Source organism: Lactuca sativa, chromosome 8 (genome assembly GCF_002870075.4).
Source record: "Lactuca sativa cultivar Salinas chromosome 8, Lsat_Salinas_v11, whole genome shotgun sequence".
NCBI classification, from domain to species: Eukaryota; Viridiplantae; Streptophyta; class Magnoliopsida; order Asterales; family Asteraceae; genus Lactuca; species Lactuca sativa.
The window spans coordinates 58,937,025-58,947,735 of NC_056630.2; positions in this window are offsets into that span (position 1 = coordinate 58,937,025).

Here is a 10,711-nt window from a genome sequence, read left to right on the forward strand (position 1 = left end):
TATTTTTGATGGGTTTTAGCCATAAGAACTTTCCTATGTGTGCATGCAAAACCCTAATGCTCGGATCTAGGATTTCTAATTAAACATGCTATTAATCCAAGACTTCTAATAACTATTTAGGCTAAATAACAACATTGAAACAGATCTAGAACCATACCTTTGAGTTCCTTGTTGACCTTGTTGTCTTGGAGCTTCTAGAGTCACAAATGTCACTCCTCTAATGGCTTACAAACACCAAAGCAAGGAGGATGATTTGGGAGAGAGGAGAGGGGATGGAATTCGACCAGAGGTTCTCTACTTTAGGTTAAGTGTCGAATTCCCTCAGCCATAGGGTCTATTTATACTTGTAGACTCCTTAAGGATTACAGATTAATCCCTATTGGATAATCTTCTCTTAAGGCTATCCAAATCCTTTCCATAGATAAGCCTTGGACGAATTTAGCTATCCTTTAGCTTCTAGAATTCGTCCCTTGTATATCTATAAGGATTTACAGTCTAAAGCTTAACTATCAAACAATTAACAGTTTATACCCCTTTATTAATTAATATCTTTAAGTCACCAAATTAATTCCAATTAATTCTACGACTTATATTAATCAAATAACCATATATTATTCTTTATAATATTTACTCTCTCTATTAATAAATCATCCTATTAAGTTGCTATGGTGAAGGCAACCCAAAAGGACCATGCACAACCGGGTCAAATACTTGCCTAATATAGTTGCAGCCTTAGACACTATTCCAACAGTCTCCCACTTGGTTAAGTCTAGTAACTATACAAGTACAATTCGGTTTGCAATCGTAGCTCTCAAAGACGCTGTCAAACTCTGATCTAATCAATCTTGTCCTTTAGATAAGGGATCGTACAGTCCTTTGTAAGATATCATGCTGACAATCCTATGGAATGGTTAGTCAAACATTTAGGTTTCTCGATCTCTGATTTATTTGACATAGAACTTAATCGAACACATCAATTCAGTTCTGACCGGGCCCGACACATAAGTCAAATCAAATCATCGAGCGGCCGAGATATCGCTTTTACCTTCTTTGATAAAAGTTACAGATAAACTTCGACTTATATGCATTTACTTATTCATTAACCAACTATACACAACAATACGTTTTATAACACCGAGTTACTGATGCGTTTTCGCATTATCAATGTACAATCAATTAATAAATAACAAACCATATATCTAGGTTTTAAGACTATTTGATATTATCGTCTTGCGATCACCTTTTATATCGTATTCGATAAAGTGATTCCAGCAAGCGCGGGTTTGTTCCAATGCTCAAAACTAGTTCATAAGCACTCATGAACGTTGTAGCAACCCTTTGCTATGTCTAACACCATTTAGACATTCTACACACCAATTCATGACAATCTTCATTCATATCTACTTCCAACATATGAACGATTGTGGACAATTTGAACAATTCGATTATTCCTAATAAACTCAAATATTCTGGAAGTCAAAACATGCAAAGTGAAACAATAGTTAAACAATTAACATAATATAGTAACATTACTCATAAATAAAACTCCTTTATTTAATCATCAAATGTTAATTACATTTATCTATTACACGTTTCTAATACTATCTAATCTATGCTAATATCATCCTTCAGCCCAATACTCCTAGCATGCTGCAAGTGCTTAACCTTACTCAGTCCCTTCGTAAGCGGATTTGCTGGGTTATCTTCTGATGATATCCTCTTAACTACGAGTTGTCCTTCTTCTACATGATGTCTAATGAAGTGATATTTTCTGTCGATATGTCTTGATCTACCATGATCCCTCGGTTCCTTGGTCAAGGCAACCGCTCCTTCATTATCACAGAAAATCTCCATGGGCTCCTTTATGGCAGGTACAACTCCAAGATCACCGATGAAGTTCTTCAGCCATATTGCCTCCTTCGACGCTTCGCTCGCTGCAATGTACTCTGATTCGCACGTTGAATCAGCTACAGTCTCCTGCTTGGAACTCTTCCATGTCACTGCTCCTCCATTTAGGGTAAAGACCCAGCCCGACTGCGAACGGTAGTTGTCCCTGTCGGTCTAAAAACTGGCGTCACTATACCCTCGCACCTTCAAGTCATCACTCCCTCCGAGGACTAAGAACCATTCCTTCGTCCTCCGAAGGTACTTGAGGATGTTCTTCACCGCAGTCCAATGTGCTCTGCCAGGATTCCCTTGATATCTACTAACCATGCTCAAAGCGAAGGCTACATCAGGGCGAGTACAAGTCATAGCGTACATGATTGAGCCAACTGCGGAAGCGTATGGTACTCGGCTCATTTCTGCTATCTCAGCTTCGGTACTCGGACTTTGAGTCTTACTCAACTTGGCATTACTTTGTATTGGTAATTATCCCTTCTTCGAGTTTTCCATACTAAATCGTTTTAGTACCTTCTCTAAGTAAGTATTCTGACTAAGTCCAATTAGTCTCTTACTTCTTTCTCTTACTATCCTTATTCCCAAAATGTAAGAAGCCTCTCCGAGGTCCTTCCTAGTGAAGCACTTCCCGAGCCAGGACTTAACCTCCTGCAGAGTCGGGATGTCGTTTCCTATGAGTAATATGTCATCGACATATAGAACGAGAAAGCTTACTATACTCCCACTGGCTTTGACATATACACAAGATTCGTCTTCGCTTCGTACAAATCCAAACTCTTTGACTTTCTCATCGAAGCAAAGATTCCATCTGCAAGACGCTTGCTTAAGTCCATAAATGGACTTCTCAAGCTTACACACTCTATTTGGATGCTTCGGATCCACAAACCCTTCTGGCTGAGCCATGTAAACATCCTCAATCAATTTTCCGTTAAGGAAAGCGGTCTTGACATCCATTTGCCAAATCTCATAATCATAAAATGCGGCAATAGCTAGCATCACTCTAATAGATTTAATCTTCGCAACTGGTGAGAAGGTCTCATCATAGTCAACTCCGGGAGTTTGAGTAAAGCCCTTCGCAACCAATCGCGCTTTATATGTGTGTACGTTTCCATCCACGTCGGTCTTCTTCTTGAAGATCCATTTGCACCCAACGGTCTTACGTCCGGGCACATAGTCAACCAAATTCCAAACTTGGTTATCATACATGGATTGGATCTCGCTATCCATTGCCTCTTTCCATTTTGCAGACTCCGGGCCTACCATGGCTTCCTTATAGCTATTAGGTTCATCAAGATTTATTAGTGTACCATCACTAATTTACGTGTCCCCTTCGGTAGTAATATGAAAACCATAAAACTGGGGATGAACTCTAACTCTATCAGAACGTCTAAGAGGTAAGGACTCATCAATCGGTTCAACCGGAGTTTCCTCCTCGTGTTGAGTGCCAGTGGTAGAGGTTCCTTCATCTATCGATTCTTGAATCTCTTCAAGTTCGATTTGCCTCCCACTGTCTCCTTGGCTTATGAGTTCTCTCTCTCGGAAAACTCCTCTCCTCGCAACGAAGACAACATTGTTCTTCGGTCTATAGAAGAGATATCCAAAGGATGTCTGCGAGTAGCCGATGAAAATACATCGCTCACTTCGAGGTTCAAGCTTATCGTGAGTATCTCGTCTTACGAAAGCCTCGCAACCCCAAACCTTGATATGTGCCAACGAGGGAGCTTTCCCTGTCCACATCTCGTGAGGTGTTTTGGCAACCTTTTTTTGTAGGGACTCGGTTAAGGATATGGGCGGCAGTCTCTAAGGCATACCCCCAAAAAGAGATAGGTAGTGAAGCACGACTCATCATAGAGCGAACCATATCCAATAAGGTTCGATTACGCCTTTCTGCCACACCATTCAACTGCGGTGTCCTAGGAGGCGTCAATTGCGAAACTATTCCACACTCCTTGAGATAATCGTGGAATTCAAGACTTAGGTACTCTCCTCCTCGATCTGATCTAAGCATCTTGATTTTCCTGCCCAATTGATTCTCCACTTCATTCTTGAACTCTTTGAACTTTTCAAAGGTTTCTGACTTTTGCTTGATTAAGTAGATATACCCATATCTACTATAATCATCGGTAAAAGTCACGTAGAAGCGGTTCCCATCCTTCGTGGTTGATCTAAACGGTCCACATACATCGGTATGTATTAGGTCCAATAAACCCTCACCCCTTTCACAAGTACTCGTGAAGGGTGATTTAGTCATCTTTCCAAGTAAACAAGACTCGCATGTGTCATCTTCCCTAAGGTCGAATGACTCCAACACTCCATCCTTTTGGAGTTGGGCTATGCGTTTCTTGTTGACATGTCCAAGACGACAATGCCACAAGGATGCTTTATCCATACTAGTGGAAGAATCAATATTCAAAACATCATTTCCTAAGTTATCAACAATCATAACGGTTTTATATATTCCATTACATGGTATAGCTTCAAAGAAAAAGACACCATTTATGTAAGCCAAAATAGAACCATTCTCATTATTAAAAGAAAATCTAAATCCTTGTTTATATAAACCATGAAATGAAATGATGTTTCTAGCCATTTCTGGTGAATAGCAACAATTGTTCAAATCTAAAACTAAATTATTCCTAAGCACTAAAGAATACACTCCAATCTTGGTCACAGGCGACGATCTTCTGTTCCCCATGATTAGATTGATCCTTCCTTGCTCCACATCCCTACTTCTTCTTAGTCCCTGCACATTAGAACAAATGTGATAACCACAACCGGTATCAAGAACCCAAGAAATAGTATGATCAGAATCGTTAGATTTGATTGTGTATATACCTACGAAAGATGGCTTGATCTTTCCTTCTTTGATTGCTTGCAGGTAATCTGGGCAGCTTCTCTTCCAATGTCCTATCTTGTGGCAGTGGTGGCACTCTGCCTCCTTCGGGTTAGGGCAGGGCTTAGCGGGATCAACTTTGGTCCCACTAGAAGAGGCACCATCTCGGGCTTTAACCTTGCGATGGTTCTTGGATGAGGCCTTCCTCTTCTTTCCCTTTCCTTGACCAATAGCCAAGACAGGAGCAGTAGTCGGATTGGGAGTTGGTGCAATAGACTTGTCTTTGAAGTTGCTCTCAGCGACCCTCAAGAGACCTTGGAGTTTGCTTAGGGTGACCTCCTCTTTGTTCATGTGGTAGGTCATCCTAAATTGGTTGTACATCGAAGGCAATGAGTGAAGCACCATGTCGATCGCCAAGTCTTCTCCAAAGTCAACATTTAACTTGCGAAGGCGGTCAACATACCTTTGCATCTTTTGCAGGTGCATGGTAAGAGATTCTCCATGACCCATCTTAGCGGAAATCATGTTAGTGAAAATCTCATAACGCTCTTGTCTCGCATTTTGGTGGTATCTCTCCAATAAGTCTTGGTGCATCTCGTACGGGTACATGTCCTCGTAGGACTTTTGGAATTCGGAGTTCATTGTCGCGATCATGATGCAATGCACTTTCGTTGCATCACGCTCGTGAGTTTCGAAAGCGGTGATTTCGGCCGGAGTGGCGACTTCGGGGTTGATTTTCTCGAGCTTCTCATCGAGGACATACTCCTTATCCTCATAGCGAGCAATGGTGCGAATGTATCTTATCCATTCGCTAAAGTTCGTTCCATCGAAGGTGACCTTTTGGCAAAGGCTCATCAACGTGAAAGAACTAGCAGCAGCGTTGTTAGCGTTCGACATCTACAAATAGAAAGGACAAAGATTGATTAGAATAAGAATCCCTAATTATCACCCAATAAGAAAAATTAGGGCTAGGATCCAACAATAACATTTACATACTAGAATAGGGATGCCGTAATCTAACATGCAAATAAATTGAAGGTAAGTGAATGACGATTCACTAATTCTCCGTCACAAAACTTAAACTATTAGACCTAAGTGTATTTGAGAATTCCTAGGTTCGGATGAGATTCATTGAAACTATTCAATGGCATGTTTAAATCTCGATATGCCCCTCTTGTTTGTGACTGGATACCGAGGATCACAAAGCGGGTGTGAATTATCATGCAAATTCACATGGTGCCTTCATTGTAACGATCACCTATTCGATGTGCTGGTAAACCACACACGCTCCATCGAACTATGATAAACAATGAATCACCCTTTGCCACCTATGCTTAGAACCAATTAGTGTGCTGGTAAACCACACACGCTCCACTAACTTCTTAACAAGGGTGCAAAGTGTAATTTCATGGGATTGCATCAATTCACTTTTCCTAAAGTAACTAAGATTGGGAAATTTTAAAAATGTGTAGTTACTTTGTATTACTTATTATACTTTTAATGAAAGGATGAGGTTACCCTATCCTACCCGTTCGGCTAACGACCCTCCACCAATCAAGCAAGCGGTGGGTGTGAGTGTACACCCATTAAGCGCCATTTTATAGGCCGCAACCTTATACCCACCTTATAGATCGGTTTCGTGAATGAGGCCTACTAACGGTAAGACTAGCATTTTAGTTATATATATATATATATATATATATATATATTATTCTAGTAATATCATATTAGTATAGGGTTGTATTTTAAACCTTTTAAAATCTAGGGTTTGAAATTTAAGTTGTCTAAATTAAAACTTTTAATCACAAATATAAATTTCAAAACTTGAGGACAAGTTTTAAACATTTAAAACATGGAGGATCAAATAACAAATAATTCCAATTAACAATTAATATCCTAATTATCTATATTTGATTTATTCAAGATTTTTTTTAAGATAATTACCAAAAATAATCAAAATAATTAATTAATTATCATATAAGAAAATTAAATATTTTATTAGATGATAAATATCTTTAATTAGATCAAGATTACAGTTATATTTATCAGAAAAACGAATTAACATTGATCTAATTAGTTTATGGAAAGTTTAGATAAGATAATTACAAAGAAATCCCGAATCTGGCCATTCCTGACGCTTGGACTCGCCGAGTGCACAAAGAGACTCGCCGAGTCAGGCCAACTCGCCGAGTCCACTTTGGAACTCGCCGAGTCCATGACTCAGAAACCAAAAAATCAAATTTTGCAGGCTTGTTTCAGTTAATCAAGCAACAATTTAAAGAAAACCAAGCTAGGCTCTGATACCACTGATGGGTTTTAGCCATAAGAACTTTCCTATGTGCGCATGCAAAACCCTAATGCTCGGATCTAGGCTTTCTAATTAAACATGCTATTAATCCAAGACTTCTAATAACTATTTAGGCTAAATAACAACATTGAAACAGATCTAGAACCATACCTTTGAGTTCCTTGTTGACCTTGTTGTCTTGGAGCTTCTAGAGTCACAAATGTCACTCCTCTAATGGTTTACAAACACCAAAGCAAGGAGGATGATTTGGGAGAGAGGGGAGGGGATGGAATTCGACCAGAGGTTCTCTACTTTAGGTTAAGTGTCGAATTCCCTCAGCCATAGGGTCTATTTATACTTGTAGACTCCTTAAGGATTACAGATTAATCCCTATTGGATAATCTTCTCTTAAGGCTATCCAAATCCTTTCCATAGATAAGCCTTGGACGAATTTAGCTATCCTTTAGCTTCTAGAATTCGTCCCTTGTATATCTATAAGGATTTACAGTCTAAAGCTTAACTATCAAACAATTGACAGTTTATACCCCTTTATTTAATTAATCTCTTTAAGTCACCAAATTAATTCCAATTAATTCTATGACTTATATTAATCAAATAACCAGATGTTATTCTTTATAATATTTACTCTCTCTATTAATAAATCATCCTATTAAGTTGCTATGGTGAAGGCGACCCAAAAGGACCATGCACAACCGGGTCAAATACTTGCCTAATATAGTTGCAGCCTTAGACACTATTCCAACAATTTTCTCTCCTATTATGTTTGTCTGAATTAGAACTTAAAAGAAGAGATCTCAGAGGCCATGGATCAGCTAAGGGAAGTTGAATATGAAGTCATTATCACATGTTGTAAAAAATTCGTTTATTTTATTCTTCACCCTTCTACAAGCCTTTTTAACATGTTGCAGGAACCTAAACCTAAGAAACAGTCTGCTCTTACAGCTAAAACTGGATCGAATAAAAAACCTGTTAGTAAACCTGTAAGTAGTTCAGATGAATCTGAATTTGAATCTGAATCATCGGATGATAGTGATTCATCAGATGAAGAAGTGAGTCAGAGTTTGTAAATCTCTTGGCACTTGGATACAGTTTGTCTAATTTCACATTAATTTTGTCACTTGTTAGCAGCATTCTCTACATGATACATGTTGTTCTCCACTTTTCTAAGTATTCTTCTATGTAATTTAGGAGGCGCCAAAAAAGCCAGCTGCTGTTGCCAAGAATGGTGCTGCTGCAGCCACCAAGAAAGCCGTGTGAAGTGATGAGTCTGATTTAGAAGACAGTTCAGATGAAGTAAGAGAGCTTTTTGGTTTTGTGTACAATTTTTACCAAGTGAAGTGATGAGTCTGTCATAGTTACTTTAACTAAGGTAGTGTATTTGGTATGCAGTAATCAAAGAGGGAATGGAATCAAGCATTACAGTGTAATCTGATTCCTGCAATTGATGCTGATTTCTTATTGTAAGTGTTGTTGCACTCCTCTATTGATTTCTAAAAGATACCAAAGGGTACAAATGTTTTTTTCATGAATAGGAGCTATTTCTGTTCTTCTTCTTCTTCTAGTTGTTGCACTCCTCCATTCTTCATTATGGGCATGCAGCAGCTCCAAATGACAGGGTATAATTAATTTTACTTCTTTTATTATATAGAAGTTTATTTAGTGAATTCTTTTGGTTTATCGTCTAGAAGAACTTCATACTTTTTCAACCCAACACCAAAACTCGTTTTTTTTATCATTGTTGTCCATTTCATATGTGCTACTGCTCCAAAAGTCTTGTGCCAGATTGGGTTTATTTTTATTTATGGTTTTATCTTTTTTCAGATTTCCATGTGGCTGTTTTTTTATCATGGAATAGAGATATAAGTTTACCCTTCCAGTTTGCCATTTGCTATTGGTGTGGAAAAGGGGTTTGGTTTCAGGTGACAAATGTTCCTCTCTTTTGGACACCCACTCAAGCATGTGTTTCCTTTTTTTTTTCATGGGTATATTTTCTCTTTTCAAATTAATGTTTGTTTATTTAATCTTTATTTTATTTTTATAATTTATGTAAAAAACGGCAGCTTAGACGAAATGTATAATCATATATTACTTAAAGACCAAAATATTTACTATTATAATCAATAATCGATTATCTCGTTTCATGACATCACTTAAAGTTTTAGATAAAAGATAAAGATTCATTTTTTTGTCAATTCATATAAGATTGTTTTATATATTTACTAATTTATATAGAGTATTTTTTTTTATTAATTTAAACACTTGACACAAATTACACATTTCAACCAATTAAACAAGTTGTAATTAAAGATGATGATAGTTTGTCAATGATAACTTTATTGCATAAACAAACATTTAAACCTTATTTTCTATTACCAAAGCTATAAATGATCGAGTTTACCAATGGGTTGGCATGCATTTAAAACTCGATCCTTTATAATTAAACCTCTCACCATAAACCATCTGAATTTTATTAATTCGAGTCTTATTTTGGATCTTTATATTTCCACAGGCATGTTTACTTTTACAAATTACAACATCATGTGCTTTTAATTCTTTTCTTATTAAGATATTGTACTTTGGCATTTCTATAATTGGACTAAGCTACAAAGGAAGGGGGAGATAGAGATACATTAACTGTTATGACACCTATTGTTAAAAAAGAAAATAGCAATAAAGCTTATGATGTGGACATGATATATGAAACAAGAAGGTGCCCCTTAATAGCAATGTAGTATTAGCTTATATAGTTAGGGAAAACCTCTTAATAATAATGTAGTATTAGGTTATGTAGTATTAGGTATATATAAAGTCACAATGCCCCATAATATACTCCACAAATTAATATTTTACCCCTTTACCAATATTGAAAGTATGTTGCTATTTTTAGCAATTTTCCCATAACATACTCAATATTGTACATGTATATTTGCATATATGCAGGTGGGTGTATAAAGGAGTATCCTTTGGGAGCTGTACTTGAGGCCACCAAAAATACTTTGATTCAAGGCAATACAAAACACTTATTGGTAGATCATTTTGATTCCACTCTCATACATACATACATACCATGTGTATTATTAATTAGTTGATATTGATATTGTACAACTGACATGACTACAAGGTTGATGATGAAAGCGAATAGCTCTGGAGTTAGAAGAGGAAAAGAAAGCTCAAGCTGAAATAGATAAGATGCTGCAAATGCAAGTGTTGCATTCTTCATTCTAATTGTTAGTATGAAACACAGAGTAGATTAGATGAATGCAAATTTATATATTGTAAGAAATAGAAATATATGACATTAAACTTTAGGCAATGGATTGTATTTTTTGTATATGGTATTTTATTTCTATTATGAGACATTAAATACAAATTTGATTTGAAAATTAGTAAATCTATAAATAATGTTTTTTTTAAACATTTAAAATTATGATACGCAAAAATGTGTGTCATCTTCATTTATGACATGGCCTTTCTTGACAGGAGCTTTCTTGATACACATTGCGTGTCATTAACACGCGCGTCGTAAGGTTATGACACACGAATGTGTGTCGTCTTCCTTTATGACAAGGCCTTCCTTGATACGCATTGCATGTCGTAAACGCACGTCGTAATTGCGCGTCGTAAATGAGCGTCGTAAATGCGCGTCGTCTCTCTTTATGACAGGGCCTTCT